Raw genomic sequence first — 15,302 nt, 5'->3', positions numbered from 1 at the left:
ATTGGCTCAGCAAGGATGTAGAAAATTTGTGTCTATATGTAATTGGCCATAAATAGAATAAAAACGTACCGCTCTGAGAACACACACACAGAGGACTCACAAACACTGATGCCGCTGTTGCTACAGCACGGACTGCTACTGATAGGACGCTCATGGGACACAGACTACTGAGGCCTCTGCTGCTCCTGTGGCTGCCACTTCTGCTTGGGACTTTAGAGACTTTATGTTACCAGGCATGCTGCTACGGCCTCTGATAACTTTGCCTTCACGGGACTGATGTTACAATGCAATAAAGGACTTCTTTTACAATTACCCAGCTTTTAGTCTTCGATGAAGATGTGCCAAAATCTCGGCACTAAACCTCCCTCAACTCAGCTCCAGCCATTTCCTCAAGTCTTGTCACTGGTCATGAGAGTGAAGAGTTTGGTTCTTGCCCCTCTCCTGGCCCTCAGAAGGATGTCAAAGATCATAGTGAGGTCTGACCTCAGTCTCATTTTCTTATGGTCGAATGGGCCAGGTGACCTCAGCCACTCCTCATATGGCCCCTCCAGACCCTTCCCCATCCTCATGGCCTCCTTTGGGCACTCCCTCGTAGTTTATTGGCTCTTTTATAATGTGGGTCCCATAAGGGGGCCATGTGGAGGGGGCCCCCCATGAGGGTCACACACAGAGCGAAGTCGAATTGGAGATGGTTTGGTTCTGGCAACTGAGACCGGTGCTTGGGCAACAGCTCTCACAAGGAGCAGGAGAAGCCTTGGTTTTGGGACAGAGCAAGGCGTGCCAGCAGCCCTCTGTTACATGGACAGAGCTGGTGTCTCTACCCAGACATCAAGTCAGGAAGAGCATGTATGGAAGGTCACATGAGTCACAGAATGCTGTGAACCTGAGCGGATCTTTGGAGCCCAGCAATGCCTTCGGCAGTTGATTTTCTGCACCCAGGAGAACATGGATACCCAGGGAATGATATTTGGAGCATTGCCCGGGGCTGAAGGCCAAGGACTAACCAGAAATTTCCAAGTACAGCTGAAAACATTCCTACATGGTGGCATTAGCAGTGAAGCCACAAGTCATTTGCACAGGGAAGATGGACACCTGGAACAAAACCTTTGAACATTTTGAAGCTGTTGAGTTTACAGGGATGGAGACTCCACTGCAGAGACTGAGTGTGTTACCAATCCTAATGTGTGACTCACCTCAGCCCTGTGTGTCTGGGCAGCAGCTGGGCCCTGCCAAGTGCTGAGGGACTGTGTGAGGTTTGGATCACATCTCCTTGTGTCCAGGTGTGCAGGCCACACACCCTAGGGCAGGAAATGAAGGAAGGCTAGGAAAAGATGAGGTTGTGGGCTGTCCCCAGGTGGTGTTGTTTCCCATTCCCACTCCTTTGGAGCAAAAGCCTCCATGATGGCCTTTGGCTGCCAAGTAGCCAGGGATGTTTTTCATCAGCTCCAAGGGAAAAGGGCACAAAGGAAAATCCAGTGCAGTGTGCCCCACATATTGCTTTCTCCATCTTTTCCCTGAGCAGACTGGAGGAGTTGCCACAGAACAGACGACTCAGACGCCAAGGCTTGAATGCAGCACAACTTTAATAGGTTCAAGGAAGCAAAGGAGATGGCTCACAGAGAGCACCAGGAGCAGCCACTAAGATGGGGCTGCCATGTGGTGTTCTTTGGACTGCCCTGCAGTGGAAGGAAGGGAGACAGGTCCACACTGGACTGGCCTGGGGAGAGAGGGACAGAAAAGGAGAGGAGAGTAGAAGACGGAAGCGATGGTCCAAAGCTCTAAATACAACATCCTGAAGCTCTATCTCCTGTCCAGAGCCATGTTCTGAGGTCTTGGAGATTCTTGCCCAAAGATGTTGGCCTTAGCGTCTTTAGCAGGGACGACATCTGCTGCCACCGTAGCAGTTGGTGATGCAGGAGATGTCAAAGCCCCCAGAGCTGATGGGCACTCCGCCACAGCTGAGGATGTTGCCAACAGCAGCAGAGGTGGAGGATCCCACGGCAGTGTTCTGTGGGAAGGAGCTGAGGACGGGGCCGGGCAGGGTCACCAGCACAGCAGGCGGCTCAATGACGACGTGGGAGCTCTGGCACTGCCTGACACAGCACTCATTGCAGCTGCTGGCCAGCGGGCAGGGGCCGCAGGGCTGGCAGCAAGGGTCACAGGGCTTGCAGCAGGACATGGCTCGCGGTCACAGGTGCACCTGGCACAGAGGGCAGGGAGAAGCAGAAAGTGAGGACACATGAGAAGCAGCACTGCACCCAAACACCCTGGCACCATGACAACTCCCGGCCCACATTGCACTGCCCAGCTCAAAGCCCAGGAGACACCTCAGCCACGTCCCAGCCTCTTTTCCTCTGTCTGCACAAGACCTTCTCTCCCCTGCCCTCTCCCAGCACAAGCCGCGTCCAGCCCTGTGCTACGACAGCCCCTCTCAGCTGAGACCTCCAGCCAGGAAAGAGCTGGTCTTGAAGCAGCAGGATCAGGAGGAGAAGGAGAAGAGGCTTCCCACTCACCTGATTCCTGAGGAGGCAAAGGTGAGAGAAGTGGATGAGGGAGCACAGACTTGGGCTGCCTTTTATAGCAGTCCTGCACTGCCTCAGGCCCAGAGGCACCTTAGTGGAAGTCATAATTTTGTGACCAGCTCATGTCACAGTGTGAACCATCCCAGCTAATGGTAGAGGCTGTGTCCTGGTTTCCTGCACTTCTGCCTTTTCATTTCCTGGCTAATTCTGCATGCTTTCCTACATGAAGGGTCGTTTCTCTAAGTGCTGGGATGAGAGATTCAAGGATTTCCTGGGCAAAAACAGTGCTGGGTGCATTTAGAATGTTCAGAACGTCGTCTGGCAGCATCCTCTGTGGACAAATGTGTTCACCTGTGTAATTTCTGTGGGTTTCTCTTTGTCCAGGTTGTCAGGAAATGGGCATCAGTCTCATGCTTCTTGCCCACATGCCCATGGACTGCCACGTGAGGGGACATCATGACACATCATTTTCTCTTGCCTTTCCCATCTCTCCATGATGGTCACTCCCTGTTGCACGCAGATCTGCATCTGCTGGCAGGGTTGGAGCTTGTTGCTACTCTAACAGTGCTCAGAGAAAAATTGCATTGGCTTGATCACTGTGCATTCATTATCTCCCTGGCACCAAATGGGAACAAAATTCCCCCAGGGATAAAAAAAAATCCCCAAACAGCTAACCGCCAAGAGAAAGATTGAAGGAATGCACTCGTTTCTCCCTGGAGATCTGGAGGCTTGTGAAGGACCTCATCACAGTATTTTAGTCATTAAATGGAATCTGCCAAGAGGACCGAGACTTTCTCAGCACAATCACGGAGTCCTAGAATCACAGAAGATGCTGAGTTGGAAGTGACCCATCAGGAGCATCAAGTCCAGCTCCCGGCCCTGCACAGGACACCCCAAGACTCCCACCAGGTACCTGAGAGTGTTGTCCAAAGACTTCTTGAGCTCTGTCAGGTTTGGTGCAGAGACCACTTCCCTGGGGAGCCTGTTCCAGTGCTCAATCACCAAATACCCTCTGGGTGAAGACTTTTCCTGGTACCCAACCTAAACTGTGGGAGTATGAATCCCCCCGGGCCAAATCCATCCAGGCCCAGGAATGCCCAGAGATGTGAGAACTGAACTGGAACCTTCAGAAAATCTAAAATACATCAATCAACAGAGACAGGAAGTAGACATACAAGTCTGGCTTTAAACCAATAGAGGATTTTTAAGTGCCTTAAAAATTAGAGCCTGTGTTAGTACGTCAGAAAGAGACTTAGTTCCTAGTTTATAGTTCAGTGCTATTGCCTTTTGCAAAGTTAGTTAAATTCTGGTCGTAATAAAAATAATGTGAACTTGCTATGCATCCTTGGATAGAAGATATAAACTTATATGCGTAGAATTTGTGCTTGACTTAGTGTTTGTCTTTGCACATCAATCAAAACTTAGGATTGGCTCAGCAAGGATGTAGAAAATTTGTGTCTATATGTAATTGGCCATAAATAGAATAAAAACGTACCGCTCTGAGAACACACACACAGAGGACTCACAAACACTGATGCCGCTGTTGCTACAGCACGGACTGCTACTGATAGGACGCTCATGGGACACAGACTACTGAGGCCTCTGCTGCTCCTGTGGCTGCCACTTCTGCTTGGGACTTTAGAGACTTTATGTTACCAGGCATGCTGCTACGGCCTCTGATAACTTTGCCTTCACGGGACTGATGTTACAATGCAATAAAGGACTTCTTTTACAATTACCCAGCTTTTAGTCTTCGATGAAGATGTGCCAAAATCTCGGCACTAAACCTCCCTCAACTCAGCTCCAGCCATTTCCTCAAGTCTTGTCACTGGTCATGAGAGTGAAGAGTTTGGTTCTTGCCCCTCTCCTGGCCCTCAGAAGGATGTCAAAGATCATAGTGAGGTCTGACCTCAGTCTCATTTTCTTATGGTCGAATGGGCCAGGTGACCTCAGCCACTCCTCATATGGCCCCTCCAGACCCTTCCCCATCCTCATGGCCTCCTTTGGGCACTCCCTCGTAGTTTATTGGCTCTTTTATAATGTGGGTCCCATAAGGGGGCCATGTGGAGGGGGCCCCCCATGAGGGTCACACACAGAGCGAAGTCGAATTGGAGATGGTTTGGTTCTGGCAACTGAGACCGGTGCTTGGGCAACAGCTCTCGCAAGGAGCAGGAGAAGCCTTGGTTTTGGGACAGAGCAAGGCGTGCCAGCAGCCCTCTGTTACATGGACAGAGCTGGTGTCTCTACCCAGACATCAAGTCAGGAAGAGCATGTATGGAAGGTCACATGAGTCACAGAATGCTGTGAACCTGAGCGGATCTTTGGAGCCCAGCAATGCCTTCGGCAGTTGATTTTCTGCACCCAGGAGAACATGGATACCCAGGGAATGATATTTGGAGCATTGCCCGGGGCTGAAGGCCAAGGACTAACCAGAAATTTCCAAGTACAGCTGAAAACATTCCTACATGGTGGCATTAGCAGTGAAGCCACAAGTCATTTGCACAGGGAAGATGGACACCTGGAACAAAACCTTTGAACATTTTGAAGCTGTTGAGTTTACAGGGATGGAGACTCCACTGCAGAGACTGAGTGTGTTACCAATCCTAATGTGTGACTCACCTCAGCCCTGTGTGTCTGGGCAGCAGCTGGGCCCTGCCAAGTGCTGAGGGACTGTGTGAGGTTTGGATCACATCTCCTTGTGTCCAGGTGTGCAGGCCACACACCCTAGGGCAGGAAATGAAGGAAGGCTAGGAAAAGATGAGGTTGTGGGCTGTCCCCAGGTGTTGTTGTTTCCCATTCCCACTCCTTTGGAGCAAAAGCCTCCATGATGGCCTTTGGCTGCCAAGTAGCCAGGGATGTTTTTCATCAGCTCCAAGGGAAAAGGGCACAAAGGAAAATCCAGTGCAGTGTGCCCCACATATTGCTTTCTCCATCTTTTCCCTGAGCAGACTGGAGGAGTTGCCACAGAACAGACGACTCAGACGCCAAGGCTTGAATGCAGCACAACTTTAATAGGTTCAAGGAAGCAAAGGAGATGGCTCACAGAGAGCACCAGGAGCAGCCACTAAGATGGGGCTGCCATGTGGTGTTCTTTGGACTGCCCTGCAGTGGAAGGAAGGGAGACAGGTCCACACTGGACTGGCCTGGGGAGAGAGGGACAGAAAAGGAGAGGAGAGTAGAAGACGGAAGCGATGGTCCAAAGCTCTAAATACAACATCCTGAAGCTCTATCTCCTGTCCAGAGCCATGTTCTGAGGTCTTGGAGATTCTTGCCCAAAGATGTTGGCCTTAGCGTCTTTAGCAGGGACGACATCTGCTGCCACCGTAGCAGTTGGTGATGCAGGAGATGTCAAAGCCCCCAGAGCTGATGGGCACTCCGCCACAGCTGAGGATGTTGCCAACAGCAGCAGAGGTGGAGGATCCCACGGCAGTGTTCTGTGGGAAGGAGCTGAGGACGGGGCCGGGCAGGGTCACCAGCACAGCAGGCGGCTCAATGACGACGTGGGAGCTCTGGCACTGCCTGACACAGCACTCATTGCAGCTGCTGGCCAGCGGGCAGGGGCCGCAGGGCTGGCAGCAAGGGTCACAGGGCTTGCAGCAGGACATGGCTCGCGGTCACAGGTGCACCTGGCACAGAGGGCAGGGAGAAGCAGAAAGTGAGGACACATGAGAAGCAGCACTGCACCCAAACACCCTGGCACCATGACAACTCCCGGCCCACATTGCACTGCCCAGCTCAAAGCCCAGGAGACACCTCAGCCACGTCCCAGCCTCTTTTCCTCTGTCTGCACAAGACCTTCTCTCCCCTGCCCTCTCCCAGCACAAGCCGCGTCCAGCCCTGTGCTACGACAGCCCCTCTCAGCTGAGACCTCCAGCCAGGAAAGAGCTGGTCTTGAAGCAGCAGGATCAGGAGGAGAAGAGGCTTCCCACTCACCTGATTCCTGAGGAGGCAAAGCTGAGAGAAGTGGATGAGGGAGCAGAGACTTGGGCTGCCTTTTATAGCAGTCCTGCACTGCCTCAGGCCCAGAGGCACCTTAGTGGAAGTCATAATTTTGTGACCAGCTCATGTCACAGTGTGAACCATCCCAGCTAATGGTAGAGGCTGTGTCCTGGTTTCCTGCACTTCTGCCTTTTCATTTCCTGGCTAATTCTGCATGCTTTCCTACATGAAGGGTCATTTCTCTAAGTGCTGGGATGAGAGATTCAAGGATTTCCTGGGCAAAAACAATGCTGGGTGCATTTAGAATGTTCAGAACGTCGTCTGGCAGCATCCTCTGTGGACAAATGTGTTCACCTGTGTAATTTCTGTGGGTTTCTCTTTGTCCAGGTTGTCAGGAAATGGGCATCAGTCTCATGCTTCTTGCCCACATGCCCATGGACTGCCACGTGAGGGGACATCATGACACATCATTTTCTCTTGCTTTTCCCATCTCTCCATGATGGTCACTCCCTGATGCACGCAGATCTGCATCTGCTGGCAGGGTTGGAGCTTGTTGCTACTCTAACAGTGCTCAGAGAAAAATTGCATTGGCTTGATCACTGTGCATTCATTATCTCCCTGGCACCAAATGGGAACAAAATTCCCCCAGGGATAAAAAAAAATCCCCAAACAGCTAACCGCCAAGAGAAAGATTGAAGGAATGCAGTCGTTTCTCCCTGGAGATCTGGAGGCTTGTGAAGGACCTCATCACAGTATTTTAGTCATTAAATGGGATCTGCCAAGAGGACCGAGACTTTCTCAGCACAATCACGGAGTCCTAGAATCACAGAAGATGCTGAGTTGGAAGTGACCCATCAGGAGCATCAAGTCCAGCTCCCGGCCCTGCACAGGACACCCCAAGACTCCCACCAGGTACCTGAGAGTGTTGTCCAAAGACTTCTTGAGCTCTGTCAGGTTTGGTGCAGAGACCACTTCCCTGGGGAGCCTGTTCCAGTGCTCAATCACCAAATACCCTCTGGGTGAAGACTTTTCCTGGTACCCAACCTAAACTGTGGGAGTATGAATCCCCCCGGGCCAAATCCATCCAGGCCCAGGAATGCCCAGAGATGTGAGAACTGAATTGGAACCTTCAGAAAATCTAAAATACATCAATCAACAGAGACAGGAAGTAGACATACAAGTCTGGCTTTAAACCAATAGAGGATTTTTAAGTGCCTTAAAAATTAGAGCTTGTGTTAGTACGTCAGAAAGAGACTTAGTTCCTAGTTTATAGTTCAGTGCTATTGCCTTTTGCAAAGTTAGTTAAATTCTGGTTGTAATAAAAATAATGTGAACTTGCTATGCATCCTTGGATAGAAGATATAAACTTATATGCGTAGAATTTGTGCTTGACTTAGTGTTTGTCTTTGCACATCAATCAAAACTTAGGATTGGCTCAGCAAGGATGTAGAAAATTTGTGTCTATATGTAATTGGCCATAAATAGAATAAAAACGTACCGCTCCGAGAACACACACACAGAGGACTCACAAACACTGATGCCGCTGTTGCTACAGCACGGACTGCTACTGATAGGACGCTCATGGGACACAGACTACTGAGGCCTCTGCTGCTCCTGTGGCTGCCACTTCTGCTTGGGACTTTAGAGACTTTATGTTACCAGGCTTCTGCATGCTGCTACGGCCTCTGATAACTTTGCCTTCACGGGACTGATGTTACAATGCAATAAAGGACTTCTTTTACAATTACCCAGCTTTTAGTCTTCGATGAAGATGTGCCAAAATCTCGGCACTAAACCTCCCTCAACTCAGCTCCAGCCATTTCCTCAAGTCTTGTCACTGGTCATGAGAGTGAAGAGTTTGGTTCTTGCCCCTCTCCTGGCCCTCAGAAGGATGTCAAAGATCATAGTGAGGTCTGACCTCAGTCTCATTTTCTTATGGCCGAATGGGCCAGGTGACCTCAGCCACTCCTCATATGGCCCCTCCAGACCCTTCCCCATCCTCATGGCCTCCTTTGGGCACTCCCTCGTAGTTTATTGGCTCTTTTATAATGTGGGTCCCATAAGGGGGCCATGTGGAGGGGGCCCCCCATGAGGGTCACACACAGAGCGAAGTCGAATTGGAGATGGTTTGGTTCTGGCAACTGAGACCGGTGCTTGGGCAACAGCTCTCGCAAGGAGCAGGAGAAGCCTTGGTTTTGGGACAGAGCAAGGCGTGCCAGCAGCCCTCTGTTACATGGACAGAGCTGGTGTCTCTACCCAGACATCAAGTCAGGAAGAGCATGTATGGAAGGTCACATGAGTCACAGAATGCTGTGAACCTGAGCGGATCTTTGGAGCCCAGCAATGCCTTCGGCAGTTGATTTTCTGCACCCAGGAGAACATGGATACCCAGGGAATGATATTTGGAGCATTGCCCGGGGCTGAAGGCCAAGGACTAACCAGAAATTTCCAAGTACAGCTGAAAACATTCCTACATGGTGGCATTAGCAGTGAAGCCACAAGTCATTTGCACAGGGAAGATGGACACCTGGAATAAAACCTTTGAACATTTTGAAGCTGTTGAGTTTACAGGGATGGAGACTCCACTGCAGAGACTGAGTGTGTTACCAATCCTAATGTGTGACTCACCTCAGCCCTGTGTGTCTGGGCAGCAGCTGGGCCCTGCCAAGTGCTGAGGGACTGTGTGAGGTTTGGATCACATCTCCTTGTGTCCAGGTGTGCAGGCCACACACCCTAGGGCATGAAATGAAGGAAGGCTAGGAAAAGATGAGGTTGTGGGCTGTCCCCAGGTGGTGTTGTTTCCCATTCCCACTCCTTTGGAGCAAAAGCCTCCATGATGGCCTTTGGCTGCCAAGTAGCCAGGGATGTTTTTCATCAGCTCCAAGGGAAAAGGGCACAAAGGAAAATCCAGTGCAGTGTGCCCCACATATTGCTTTCTCCATCTTTTCCCTGAGCAGACTGGAGGAGTTGCCACAGAACAGACGACTCAGACGCCAAGGCTTGAATGCAGCACAACTTTAATAGGTTCAAGGAAGCAAAGGAGATGGCTCACAGAGAGCACCAGGAGCAGCCACTAAGATGGGGCTGCCATGTGGTGTTCTTTGGACTGCCCTGCAGTGGAAGGAAGGGAGACAGGTCCACACTGGACTGGCCTGGGGAGAGAGGGACAGAAAAGGAGAGGAGAGTAGAAGACGGAAGCGATGGTCCAAAGCTCTAAATACAACATCCTGAAGCTCTATCTCCTGTCCAGAGCCATGTTCTGAGGTCTTGGAGATTCTTGCCCAAAGATGTTGGCCTTAGCGTCTTTAGCAGGGACGACATCTGCTGCCACCGTAGCAGTTGGTGATGCAGGAGATGTCAAAGCCCCCAGAGCTGATGGGCACTCCGCCACAGCTGAGGATGTTGCCAACAGCAGCAGAGGTGGAGGATCCCACGGCAGTGTTCTGTGGGAAGGAGCTGAGGACGGGGCCGGGCAGGGTCACCAGCACAGCAGGCGGCTCAATGACGACGTGGGAGCTCTGGCACTGCCTGACACAGCACTCATTGCAGCTGCTGGCCAGCGGGCAGGGGCCGCAGGGCTGGCAGCAAGGGTCACAGGGCTTGCAGCAGGACATGGCTCGCGGTCACAGGTGCACCTGGCACAGAGGGCAGGGAGAAGCAGAAAGTGAGGACACATGAGAAGCAGCACTGCACCCAAACACCCTGGCACCATGACAACTCCCGGCCCACATTGCACTGCCCAGCTCAAAGCCCAGGAGACACCTCAGCCACGTCCCAGCCTCTTTTCCTCTGTCTGCACAAGACCTTCTCTCCCCTGCCCTCTCCCAGCACAAGCCGCTTCCAGCCCTGTGCTACGACAGCCCCTCTCAGCTGAGACCTCCAGCCAGGAAAGAGCTGGTCTTGAAGCAGCAGGATCAGGAGGAGAAGGAGAAGAGGCTTCCCACTCACCTGATTCCTGAGGAGGCAAAGCTGAGAGAAGTGGATGAGGGAGCAGAGACTTGGGCTGCCTTTTATAGCAGTCCTGCACTGCCTCAGGCCCAGAGGCACCTTAGTGGAAGTCATAATTTTGTGACCAGCTCATGTCACAGTGTGAACCATCCCAGCTAATGGTAGAGGCTGTGTCCTGGTTTCCTGCACTTCTGCCTTTTCATTTCCTGGCTAATTCTGCATGCTTTCCTACATGAAGGGTCATTTCTCTAAGTGCTGGGATGAGAGATTCAAGGATTTCCTGGGCAAAAACAATGCTGGGTGCATTTAGAATGTTCAGAACGTCGTCTGGCAGCATCCTCTGTGGACAAATGTGTTCACCTGTGTAATTTCTGTGGGTTTCTCTTTGTCCAGGTTGTCAGGAAATGGGCATCAGTCTCATGCTTCTTGCCCACATGCCCATGGACTGCCACGTGAGGGGACATCATGACACATCATTTTCTCTTGCTTTTCCCATCTCTCCATGATGGTCACTCCCTGTTGCACGCAGATCTGCATCTGCTGGCAGGGTTGGAGCTTGTTGCTACTCTAACAGTGCTCAGAGAAAAATTGCATTGGCTTGATCACTGTGCATTCATTATCTCCCTGGCACCAAATGGGAACAAAATTCCCCCAGGGATAAAAAAAAATCCCCAAACAGCTAACCGCCAAGAGAAAGATTGAAGGAATGCACTCGTTTCTCCCTGGAGATCTGGAGGCTTGTGAAGGACCTCATCACAGTATTTTAGTCATTAAATGGGATCTGCCAAGAGGACCGAGACTTTCTCAGCACAATCACGGAGTCCTAGAATCACAGAAGATGCTGAGTTGGAAGTGACCCATCAGGAGCATCAAGTCCAGCTCCCGGCCCTGCACAGGACACCCCAAGACTCCCACCAGGTACCTGAGAGTGTTGTCCAAAGACTTCTTGAGCTCTGTCAGGTTTGGTGCAGAGACCACTTCCCTGGGGAGCCTGTTCCAGTGCTCAATCACCAAATACCCTCTGGGTGAAGACTTTTCCTGGTACCCAACCTAAACTGTGGGAGTATGAATCCCCCCGGGCCAAATCCATCCAGGCCCAGGAATGCCCAGAGATGTGAGAACTGAATTGGAACCTTCAGAAAATCTAAAATACATCAATCAACAGAGACAGGAAGTAGACATACAAGTCTGGCTTTAAACCAATAGAGGATTTTTAAGTGCCTTAAAAATTAGAGCTTGTGTTAGTACGTCAGAAAGAGACTTAGTTCCTAGTTTATAGTTCAGTGCTATTGCCTTTTGCAAAGTTAGTTAAATTCTGGTTGTAATAAAAATAATGTGAACTTGCTATGCATCCTTGGATAGAAGATATAAACTTATATGCGTAGAATTTGTGCTTGACTTAGTGTTTGTCTTTGCACATCAATCAAAACTTAGGATTGGCTCAGCAAGGATGTAGAAAATTTGTGTCTATATGTAATTGGCCATAAATAGAATAAAAACGTACCGCTCCGAGAACACACACACAGAGGACTCACAAACACTGATGCCGCTGTTGCTACAGCACGGACTGCTACTGATAGGACGCTCATGGGACACAGACTACTGAGGCCTCTGCTGCTCCTGTGGCTGCCACTTCTGCTTGGGACTTTAGAGACTTTATGTTACCAGGCTTCTGCATGCTGCTACGGCCTCTGATAACTTTGCCTTCACGGGACTGATGTTACAATGCAATAAAGGACTTCTTTTACAATTACCCAGCTTTTAGTCTTCGATGAAGATGTGCCAAAATCTCGGCACTAAACCTCCCTCAACTCAGCTCCAGCCATTTCCTCAAGTCTTGTCACTGGTCATGAGAGTGAAGAGTTTGGTTCTTGCCCCTCTCCTGGCCCTCAGAAGGATGTCAAAGATCATAGTGAGGTCTGACCTCAGTCTCATTTTCTTATGGCCGAATGGGCCAGGTGACCTCAGCCACTCCTCATATGGCCCCTCCAGACCCTTCCCCATCCTCATGGCCTCCTTTGGGCACTCCCTCGTAGTTTATTGGCTCTTTTATAATGTGGGTCCCATAAGGGGGCCATGTGGAGGGGGCCCCCCATGAGGGTCACACACAGAGCGAAGTCGAATTGGAGATGGTTTGGTTCTGGCAACTGAGACCGGTGCTTGGGCAACAGCTCTCGCAAGGAGCAGGAGAAGCCTTGGTTTTGGGACAGAGCAAGGCGTGCCAGCAGCCCTCTGTTACATGGACAAAGCTGGTGTCTCTACCCAGACATCAAGTCAGGAAGAGCATGTATGGAAGGTCACATGAGTCACAGAATGCTGTGAACCTGAGCGGATCTTTGGAGCCCAGCAATGCCTTCGGCAGTTGATTTTCTGCACCCAGGAGAACATGGATACCCAGGGAATGATATTTGGAGCATTGCCCGGGGCTGAAGGCCAAGGACTAACCAGAAATTTTCAAGTACAGCTGAAAACATTCCTACATGGTGGCATTAGCAGTGAAGCCACAAGTCATTTGCACAGGGAAGATGGACACCTGGAACAAAACCTTTGAACATTTTGAAGCTGTTGAGTTTACAGGGACGGAGACTCCACTGCAGAGACTGAGTGTGTTACCAATCCTAATGTGTGACTCACCTCAGCCCTGTGTGTCTGGGCAGCAGCTGGGCCCTGCCAAGTACTGAGGGACTGTGTGAGGTTTGGATCACATCTCCTTGTGTCCAGGTGTGCAGGCCACACACCCTAGGGCATGAAATGAAGGAAGGCTAGGAAAAGATGAGGTTGTGGGCTGTCCCCAGGTGTTGTTGTTTCCCATTCCCACTCCTTTGGAGCAAAAGCCTCCATGATGGCATTTGGCTGCCAAGTAGCCAGGGATGTTTTTCATCAGCTCCAAGGGAAAAGGGCACAAAGGAAAATCCAGTGCAGTGTGCCCCACATATTGCTTTCTCCATCTTTTCCCTGAGCAGACTGGAGGAGTTGCCACAGAACAGACGACTCAGACGCCAAGGCTTGAATGCAGCACAACTTTAATAGGTTCAAGGAAGCAAAGGAGATGGCTCACAGAGAGCACCAGGAGCAGCCACTAAGATGGGGCTGCCATGTGGTGTTCTTTGGACTGCCCTGCAGTGGAAGGAAGGGAGACAGGTCCACACTGGACTGGCCTGGGGAGAGAGGGACAGAAAAGGAGAGGAGAGTAGAAGACGGAAGCGATGGTCCAAAGCTCTAAATACAACATCCTGAAGCTCTATCTCCTGTCCAGAGCCATGTTCTGAGGTCTTGGAGATTCTTGCCCAAAGATGTTGGCCTTAGCGTCTTTAGCAGGGACGACATCTGCTGCCACCGTAGCAGTTGGTGATGCAGGAGATGTCAAAGCCCCCAGAGCTGATGGGCACTCCGCCACAGCTGAGGATGTTGCCAACAGCAGCAGAGGTGGAGGATCCCACGGCAGTGTTCTGTGGGAAGGAGCTGAGGACGGGGCCGGGCAGGGTCACCAGCACAGCAGGCGGCTCAATGACGACGTGGGAGCTCTGGCACTGCCTGACACAGCACTCATTGCAGCTGCTGGCCAGCGGGCAGGGGCCGCAGGGCTGGCAGCAAGGGTCACAGGGCTTGCAGCAGGACATGGCTCGCGGTCACAGGTGCACCTGGCACAGAGGGCAGGGAGAAGCAGAAAGTGAGGACACATGAGAAGCAGCACTGCACCCAAACACCCTGGCACCATGACAACTCCCGGCCCACATTGCACTGCCCAGCTCAAAGCCCAGGAGACACCTCAGCCACGTCCCAGCCTCTTTTCCTCTGTCTGCACAAGACCTTCTCTCCCCTGCCCTCTCCCAGCACAAGCCGCTTCCAGCCCTGTGCTACGACAGCCCCTCTCAGCTGAGACCTCCAGCCAGGAAAGAGCTGGTCTTGAAGCAGCAGGATCAGGAGGAGAAGGAGAAGAGGCTTCCCACTCACCTGATTCCTGAGGAGGCAAAGGTGAGAGAAGTGGATGAGGGAGCACAGACTTGGGCTGCCTTTTATAGCAGTCCTGCACTGCCTCAGGCCCAGAGGCACCTTAGTGGAAGTCATAATTTTGTGACCAGCTCATGTCACAGTGTGAACCATCCCAGCTAATGGTAGAGGCTGTGTCCTGGTTTCCTGCACTTCTGCCTTTTCATTTCCTGGCTAATTCTGCATGCTTTCCTACATGAAGGGTCATTTCTCTAAGTGCTGGGATGAGAGATTCAAGGATTTCCTGGGCAAAAACAATGCTGGGTGCATTTAGAATGTTCAGAACGTCGTCTGGCAGCATCCTCTGTGGACAAATGTGTTCACCTGTGTAATTTCTGTGGGTTTCTCTTTGTCCAGGTTGTCAGGAAATGGGCATCAGTCTCATGCTTCTTGCCCACATGCCCATGGACTGCCACGTGAGGGGACATCATGACACATCATTTTCTCTTGCTTTTCCCATCTCTCCATGATGGTCACTCCCTGTTGCACGCAGATCTGCATCTGCTGGCAGGGTTGGAGCTTGTTGCTACTCTAACAGTGCTCAGAGAAAAATTGCATTGGCTTGATCACTGTGCATTCATTATCTCCCTGGCACCAAATGGGAACAAAATTCCCCCAGAGATAAAAAAAAATCCCCAAACAGCTAACCGCCAAGAGAAAGATTGAAGGAATGCAGTCGTTTCTCCCTGGAGATCTGGAGGCTTGTGGAGGACCTCATCACAGTATTTTAGTCATTAAATGGAATCTGCCAAGAGGACCGAGACTTTCTCAGCACAATCACGGAGTCCTAGAATCACAGAAGATGCTGAGTTGGAAGTGACCCATCAGGAGCATCAAGTCCAGCTCCCGGCCCTGCACAGGACACCCCAAGACTCCCACCAGGTACCTGAGAGTGTTGTCCAA

General features: G+C 51.2%; 4 pseudogenes; all 4 read right to left on the bottom strand.

Moving 5' to 3' along the window:
• Positions 1-1,870: 1,870 nt before the first annotated feature.
• Positions 1,871-2,646, bottom strand: LOC136301842 (feather keratin Cos2-2-like; annotated as a pseudogene).
• A 3,172-nt stretch (positions 2,647-5,818) lies between these two features.
• Positions 5,819-6,588, bottom strand: LOC136301841 (feather keratin Cos2-2-like; annotated as a pseudogene).
• Positions 6,589-9,766: 3,178 nt separating this feature from the next.
• Positions 9,767-10,542, bottom strand: LOC136301835 (feather keratin Cos2-2-like; annotated as a pseudogene).
• A 3,178-nt stretch (positions 10,543-13,720) lies between these two features.
• LOC136301831 (feather keratin Cos2-2-like) lies at positions 13,721-14,496 on the bottom strand (annotated as a pseudogene).
• Positions 14,497-15,302: the final 806 nt, after the last annotated feature.

The sequence above is a fragment of the Chamaea fasciata genome, unplaced genomic scaffold, assembly GCF_029207755.1.
Source record: "Chamaea fasciata isolate MVZ Bird 193981 ecotype frontalis unplaced genomic scaffold, bChaFas1.0.hap1 SCAF_27, whole genome shotgun sequence".
Lineage (NCBI taxonomy): Eukaryota > Metazoa > Chordata > Aves > Passeriformes > Sylviidae > Chamaea > Chamaea fasciata.
This window is presented reverse-complemented; position numbering and strand designations above follow the sequence as displayed.